Source organism: Balaenoptera musculus, chromosome 17, assembly GCF_009873245.2.
Source record: "Balaenoptera musculus isolate JJ_BM4_2016_0621 chromosome 17, mBalMus1.pri.v3, whole genome shotgun sequence".
NCBI lineage: Eukaryota > Metazoa > Chordata > Mammalia > Artiodactyla > Balaenopteridae > Balaenoptera > Balaenoptera musculus.
In genome coordinates this window covers 46,453,967-46,462,360 of record NC_045801.1, presented here as the reverse complement: position 1 = coordinate 46,462,360, position 8,394 = coordinate 46,453,967, and the positions used below count along the sequence as shown (strand labels likewise).

Sequence of the window (8,394 nt, the reverse complement as noted above, 5' to 3'; positions counted from 1 at the left end):
TCAAAGGAGCTGAGCTATGGAGAAAGAGTCTGCTCCCAGATTTTTAAGCAGCAGTTTTAGGATCTTCCACTTGACTGATAATAGCCAAATTTGCATTGAAAAGTCATTGAAGTAAAGAGATAAAAACCCTAAGAGACTTCATGTGGGTGATTTGTTGCTACAGAAGCAACTTGCTTGGTACTTGATGGTTACAGGCTGAACAGTTCTTGCTTTTTGTCCAGGAAATGCAAAACTGAAGGAATACAGATTTGCCAGGCAGGGAAATAACTCATTAAGCTCATAATATAAGAAGAAACAAGTTGTGAGAGAAAATTTTTAAATAGAGTTTTTTCTGAACAATCTTATTTAGGCCTATATCATTGTTTAATAATAAAGTTTTATGCCTCATTGTCATCTATTTTGCTTACTGATTGCACAATTTACAGTCACTTTGGGACAGGGGTCTTGAGGCTGATTACTAAAAAGCTTTGAAAACTTTTATCCTCATCCACAGTTAAAGCACCCAAGCATTTGAGCTACCTTTCAGAAATATTTTCAGATTCTATAGACACTAAAAAAACTGCTTCTGTGATGCTGTGGAAATAGATTGGGTATCTAAAGCCTGCACTGTAGAGACTATTTCTCACCTACTAAGACTGCGCCTATAATTAGTAGATACTATCACCAAGATGGTGGAATTTAGGCTCATCTGTTGAGGCCTATGTAGTACAGGAACTCTAGGAATCAGTGACTAAAAAGTCTGGATTTAGCTTTTGTTGTTAAAAAAAAAAATCTTAATTAAGCCAGACACAATAGGAGAAATGTCTTATTCCACTTACATGAGGAACCTAGAATAGACAAACTCAGAGAGACAGAAAGTTTGGTAGTTATCAGAGTCTGGGGGGAGAGGACAGATGGGGAATTATTGTTTAATGGATACAGAGTTCCAGTTTGGGAAGAAGAAAAAATTCTGGAGATGGATATTGGTAATGGTTGTACAATGATGTGAATGTACTTTATGCCACTTAGCTGCATATGGTTAAAATGGTATGTTTTATGCATATTTTATTTACCATAATAAAAAATTCTTAAGCCACAACAATGTCAATAATACCTACCAGTATTGACTATTGCACTGGACAATGTGCTAAATGCTTGTCATGCACTCTCTTAGTTAACCCTTAAGGTAAGTACCAAAGAAAATGAGACACAAAAGCTTAATTCATATGTCTAGGCTTCACACAAATAGTAAATGGTATAGCAGGCTTTGAACCTGGGTCTATTTACAAAGCCCATGCTATACCTACAACATTATATATATGGGACTTTAGAGAACTTTTTAAAGTTTATATAAAACTTTTATATTAGATTTATATTTTCATATCATACCAAAGGCAAGATTTAAATAAATAAAAACATCAAAGCTCAGTGTTCTAACACTAACAAGTGACTTTATTCTCAGGTGATGCTTTTTCAACTCTCCTTCATCTACAGAACTTTAAACACACAACAGAGGCAATCTCAGGGAACAGCATCCATCCTTGTCTCTGACAGTACAGTGTAATTTTGACAGTAAGATGGAGGAGGGGGAGAGTGAATTTATTCTTTTCCCTTCTGTTCCCTACTGTTGTTTCAGATCACAGTGCCACTAGATGGCCTCTTTTATGATTTCAGGAATGGACTTGTTACTTTATGATTTTGCCCTCATATCGTACTCTGCTCTCAAAACTGTCCCCCCTCTGGCCTGGGTAATCCATCAGGGGCCCAACCTCCCTTAGTTTCACAAAGGTAAGCAAATGACTCCAGCAGAGACAGAATCGTTTTGAAGGAGTGAGTGTTGACTTTGCTGTCACTTAAGAAAAACCTGCCTGAAGATGAGGCCAGTACTTAGAAAACCAGAGCCAAGAAATGGAGAGCTGTCTTGACGCTACTTTAAAATATCTGGCTTTTATTTATTTATGGCTGCATTGGGTCTTCATTGTTGCTTGCGGGCTTTCTCTAGTTGCAGCAAGCGGGGGCTACTCTTCATTGCGGTGTGTGGGCTTCTTATTGAAGTGGCTTTTCTTGTGGAGCATGGGCTGTAAGCACGTGGGCTTCAGTAGTTGCAGCACACGGGCTCAGTAGTTGTGGCATACGGAGTTAGTTGCTCCACGGCTTGTGGGATCTTCCTGGACCAGGGATCAAACCTGTGTCCCCTGCATTGGCAGGTGGATTCTTAACCACTGCACCACCAGGGAAGTCCCAAAACATCTGGCTTTTGTTCCAGGAATGCCTGGCACACAATGAGCACTGGATTATATTTTCCTTGAAATAACATAATGTCTGATCAACTTATGAGAACTCCAAGATCTTGATTTCTGAAATGTGGCCCTGAACGCAATCTCTTCTCATTCCACTTCTCCCATTCATTCATTCATTCACTGAATATTTATTATGTAGCAGGTGAGACAACTCAAACAGAAGTCATAATCTGTGGTGAATGTAGCATCAGAAACATTTAGAGTATTATAGGTGCACAAAGGAAGCACCTCTGCCTCTGTGGGAAGAGCATTCCAGGCTGAGGATGGAAGGTGCAAGTTCTCAGTGGGCTATGTTTGGTGGGTTCAAGGACACCATGGAGGCCAGTGTGGCCTGTCTCCTTTGTTTCCGCCTTTCTCCCCCTGTGAAGGTGGTTATCCATGCAATGTGCCCTTTAGTTTATCTTTTTCCTTTCTTCCTTGGAGAGAAGATCTCTTTCACTCCTAAGGCTATGAATAGATGACTCCCAACACAAATCGTCAGTCTTAATCTCTCCACACAAATCCAGGCAAGCATTTTCAATTGCTTTCATGAAACCTCCACTTGGATTTCCTCCTCATTCCTTCAGATCTACATGTTCCCCAAAGAATTCATCATCGTCTCCACCCCAAATACACCCAACCAGCTCCTCTTCTTTGTAATACTTTCCTTGACAATGGCCCATTATTACTGAATCAGTGAGGCTTACAACTTTGGAGTCACCTTTCCTTCCCCCTCGCTGGTGTCTCACGTGTAATCACATACTTAGACCAGATGACAAACTGTCTAAATTCCAAGGATGGCCCCCACGAAAGTTCTAAACCAGAACGAACATGTGTAATTGGGCAATCATTCTCTGGCTATTGCAACCAAGAGGAAATTGTTTTTTTTTTCCTTTTTGACTCACCTGCAACATTTATCTTTACCTGAAAACTTTTATGGAGGTAAAATCTGGAAAACCACAAACCACACTTCCAGATGAGCTTCCATGGTTAATGCGTTGTGAATAAATCATTTTAAACACAGTGAAAACACTTGAGTGCAAGTGTTTATGCATCACTACACTTTGACTTAAGACAGTTGGGATTGCCAGTTGGGTTTCCCTGTGCTGTTTCTAAGGTGCCCAGAGATTCTAAACTATTCTGTCTTAATTTTATCCTGTCATTGAAGTGATGTGAAGTCTCAAAATTCACTTCAATGTTGTGCAAGGGCTTCTAAACAGCTCAAGCTTTCCTCATTAAGACAGCACTCCTTTTCCCTCCATTATTTTTTAACTTTTTATTTTATATTGGAGTGTAGTTCGTTAACAATGTTGTGATAGTTTCAGGTGTACAGCAAAGTGATTCAGTTATACATATACATATATCAGTTCTTTTTCAAATTCTTTTCCCATCTAGGTTGTTACATAATATTGAGCAGAGTTCCCTGTGTTATACAGTAGACCCTTGTTGGTTATCCATTTTAAATATAGCAATGTGTACATGTCAATCCCACATTCCCTAACTATCCCTTCCCCCCATCCTTCCCCCTGGTAACCATAAGTCATTCTCTAAGTCTGGACATATATCCAGGGAAAAACATGGTCTGAAAGGATACATGCACCCCAGTGTTCATTGCAGCACTGTTTATAATAGCCAAGACATGGAAGCAACCTAAATGTCCATCGACAGAGGAATGGATAAAGGAGATGTGGTACATAATACAATGGAATATTACTCAGCCATAAAAAGAAATGGAACTGAGTTATCTGTAGTGAGGTGGATGGACCTAGAGTCTGTCATACAGAGTGAAGTAAATCAGACAGAGAAAGAGAAATATCGTATGATACCACTTATATGCAGAATCTAAAAAGAAATGATACAAATGAATTTATTTACAAAACAGAAACAGTCTCTCCATATATTTTTTTAACTTTCAAACATCACTTCTTTAGAAAGCATTCCCGGCAGCTGGGCCCACGTTAGTGGCGGGCCGAGGTGAACGGTGGCTGAGGTGTGGGAAGTGGCATGGAGCCGAGCCTGGAACTGCGGAAGCGTGGGGGGACCACAGTAGAAATCCTCAGGGGCAAGAAAGAAAGGCTGGACCTCGAAGTCCCTGAGCAACTCTTCTCCTTGGATTTGGGGAGCCTGCCCCCTCATCTTTAGAAAAAAAGAAAGAAAGAAAGGAAGAAAGCATTCCCTTATTTATCAATACTTTATTCACCCTCATGTGCTTTGTGGTACTCCAGCATTCAAGCCAAAATATTTGCCAATTCTGATTGAGAAGTAGGCAGTCCATATGAACAGTAAAAAATAATTTATCAAGAATAATTAAAATTCCATTTTAATGATTTCAAGAATTCATGGTGGTTGTTTGGCCTGATGCAACCCAACACTGGAGCCTCCCCGGCTCTTTGGTGGGGCTAATGGCAGACTCTGCGTGGACTCACATCAAGGAGTAGTTCCCAGAGCTTCTGCTGCCAGTGTCCTTGTCCCCGTGGTAGGCCACAGCCACCCCCACCTCTGCAAGAGACCCTCCAACACTAACAGCTCAAGCTTTTAAAATCAACATCTTCCCTGAATCCAAAATTATTGCTCAGATTGGTGACTCCATCTCACTGACTTGCAGCACAACAGGCTGCGAGTCCCCATCGTTCTCCTGGAGAACTCAGATAGACAGTCCGCTGAACGGGAAGGTGAGAAATGAGGGGACCGAATCCACGCTGACCATGGATCCTGTTAGTCTGGGGAATGAACACTATTACCTGTGCACAGTGATTTGTGAGTTTCAGAAACTGGAAGAAGGAATCCTAGTGGAGATCTACACTTTCCCTAAGGACCCAGAGATTAATTTGAGTGGCTCCCTGGAAGTTGGGAAGCCAGTCACAGTCACGTGTTTGGTCCCTGCTGTTTACCCATTTGAAAAGCTGGAGATAGAATTACTAAAAGGCAGCCGTTCCGTGAAGACAGAGAACTTTCTGGAGCCTTCAGAAATGAAGTCCCAGGAAACGAAGAGTTTGGAAGTAACCTTCCCTCCTATTGATGAGGATATTGGGAAAGATCTTGTTTGTCAAGCTACAGTACACATTAATGAAATTGATTCTCAACCCCAAGTAAGGGAGACTACAAAAAAACTGCAAGTCTACGTCTCATGCAAGGACACAGTTATATCTGTGAATCCCTCCACAAGCCTGCAAGAAGGTGACTCAGTGACGATGACATGTACCAGTGAAGGTCTACCAGCTCCACAGATTTTTCTGGAGCAAGAAATTAGACAATGGGAATCTACAGCTCCTTTCTGAGAATTCAATGGGCAACTCTCACTTTAAATGCTATGAGGATGGAAGATTCTGGAATTTATGTGTGTGAAGGAGTTAACCTGGTTGGGAAAGACAGAAAAGAGGTGAAATTAATTGTTCAAGAGAAAATGTTTACTGTAGAGATCTCTCCTGGATCCCAGATTGCTGCTCAGATTGGCGACTCAGTTGTGTTGACCTGTGATGTCACGGGTTGTGAGTCCCCATCTTTCTCTTGGAGAACCCAGATAGACAGCCCTCTGAATGGGAAGGTGAGGAGTGAGGGGTCCAAGTCCACGTCGACCCTGAGCCCTGTGAGATTTGAGAATGAACATTTTTACCTGTGCGCCGTGACATGTGGGCATAAGAAACTGGAAAAGGGAATCTAGGTGGAGCTCTACTCCTTCCCTAGAGATCCAGAAATTGAGATGAGTGGTCTGTTAGTGAGTGGAAACCCGGTCACTGTAAGCTGCAAGGTTCCTGATGTGTATCCTTTTGACCGGCTAGAGATTGAATTACTTAAAGGGGAGAGTATTATGAAAAGTAAAATCTTTTTGGAAGATGTAAGTAAGAAATCCCTAGAGACCAAGAGTTTGGAAATGACCTTCATCCCCACCACTGAAGATACTGGAAAAGTTCTTGTTTGTCTGGCTAAGTTACCTATTGATGAAATGGACTTTGAACACAAACAAAGGTAGAGTACACAGGTACTATATGTTAATGTTGCTGCCGGGGATACAACCCTCTTGGTCAGCCCCTCCTCCATCCTGGAGGAAGGTAGATCTGTGAATATGACATGCTCTAGCGATGGCCTTCCAGCTTCGAAAATCCTGTGGAGCAGGCTGCTAAGTAATGGGGATCTACAGCCTCTTTCTGAGAATATCACTCTCACCTTAACGTCTACAAAAATGGATGATTCTGGTATTTATGTCTGTGAAGACATTAACCAGGTTGGAATAAGCAGAAAAGAAGTCAAATTAATTATCCAAGTTGCTCCAAAAGATATACAACTTAACAGCTTTTCCTTCTGAGAATGTCAAGGAAGGAGACACTGTCATTATCTCCTGTACATGTGGAAATGTTCCCCAAACTTTGATAATCCTGAAGAAAAAAGCAGAGTCAGGCTACATAGTGCTAAAGTCTACAGATGGTGCATATACCATCCACAGGGCCCAGTTAGAGGATGAGGGAGTATATGAATGTGAATCTAAAAATGAAGTTGGCTTGCAATTAACAAGCATAACACTTGATGTTAAAGGAAGAGAAAGTAACAAGGACGATTTTTCTCCTGAACTTCTCGTGCTCTATTTTGCATCCTCCTTAATAATACCTGCCATTGGAATGATTATTTACTTTGCTAGAAAAGCTAACATGAAAGGGTCATACAGTTTTGTAGAAGCACAGAAATCAAAAGTGTAGCTAATGTTTGAAATGTTCAGAGATACTATTTATCAGTTCAAATCCTCAATACTGCTCATCATTCCATGAGGAAAACAACAAGCTAGGAGTCCAGACTTCCTTGAATGTAGTAAACTCTTGGAAAGAAATGGCTGCCTATGCCCCTTGTGAGCAAGAAGCCAAAGGAAAATTTCAGCCTAAAAAATAGGCACTACCTTTGAGATGTGATAACTGGAGTAGTTTCTTGATGTGTATATGCAATAACATGACTTGTATATATGTAAAATAAAACTATGCCATAGCAAGATTGCTTGGAATATCAGCACACTCTAGTCACATTTCTAAAATTATTAAAATGTTGCTTGGACCGACTGTTATAACTTAATGCATGTTAATATTGATTGGCAGCTGAACCATGTCATCTTTGTAATATTTTATTTCCTTCAACAAAATTTTATTCCTATAAAGTTCATAGATGACAATTCCATGTTTTGTAAAGATGCTAGAGCTTTACATTGTTATAGGCAAATGATAAACCAAGAGGGCACTGGGTTGACTTTCAGGTACTGAACACTTCAACCTATGGTAAAATGGTTGATTGGATTTCTCGGGATGGTACTGACATGGTACGGAGACGTTTTATGATATTGTTTGTTCATCAGACTCTTGTGTAACTTTCCCAATGAGGTCTAAAAATGCAACTTCTTTTGATTTTCTTTTGTAAATGTTTAGGTTTTTTTGTATAGTAAAGTGATAATTTCTGGAATTGAAAAAAAAAAAGAATTCGTGGTAACTCTAGTCAGGATAAATATTGCCAGTTAAGAATTAATATGAAGCATAACAAAATATCAGTGGAGGAAATTATTAGCAAAGCAACATAAAGTAGAATTATATAAGGTATGTAAATTATCCCTTGTCAGAAGATTGCTGACTCTGAAAATTTAATGTCAGCTACAAATTAGGAACACAGTTAATATATTTATCTCTAAATGTTTTCCTTGCTCTAGGGCAGCGTGCTTGTCAAATTTTTCACACTATGGCACACATAGACAATCATCTTTGTGTAGTGCACTGGTGTAAGTAAATGAAGCTGCTCACAGACATGGGAACAGACCAGGGTTCTGGGCTCCAGGTCCTGTCCATCAATCCCAAGGGCTGAGAAGGCCCATATCTGAACATATTTGTCACCCATTCATGATTGAGAAGCTCTAGTCTTGAAAATGGGAAGGCAGCATAGCATAGTGGTCCTAAACTCATCTCTGAAATCAAACTGTGTTCTCAAGCCCTTCTTAGCCATGAGAGCTCTCTGACTTTCAGTTTCCTCACCTGTAAAAGGGGCTAATCAATTCTACCCCACAGAGTTAGATCACCCCTGAAAGTGCTTGGAATTATGTCTGATACACAGCAGGAGCTCAAAAAAAGTTAGCTGTTACCTTGTACTCAAACTTTGGTACTATCCAAATACG

General features: G+C 40.3%; 1 pseudogene; it reads left to right on the top strand.

Annotated features, from left to right (window-relative positions):
- Nucleotides 1-4,262: 4,262 nt before the first annotated feature.
- On the top strand, nucleotides 4,263-6,949 carry LOC118883343 (annotated as a pseudogene).
- The last annotated feature ends 1,445 nt before the right edge of the window (nucleotides 6,950-8,394 follow it).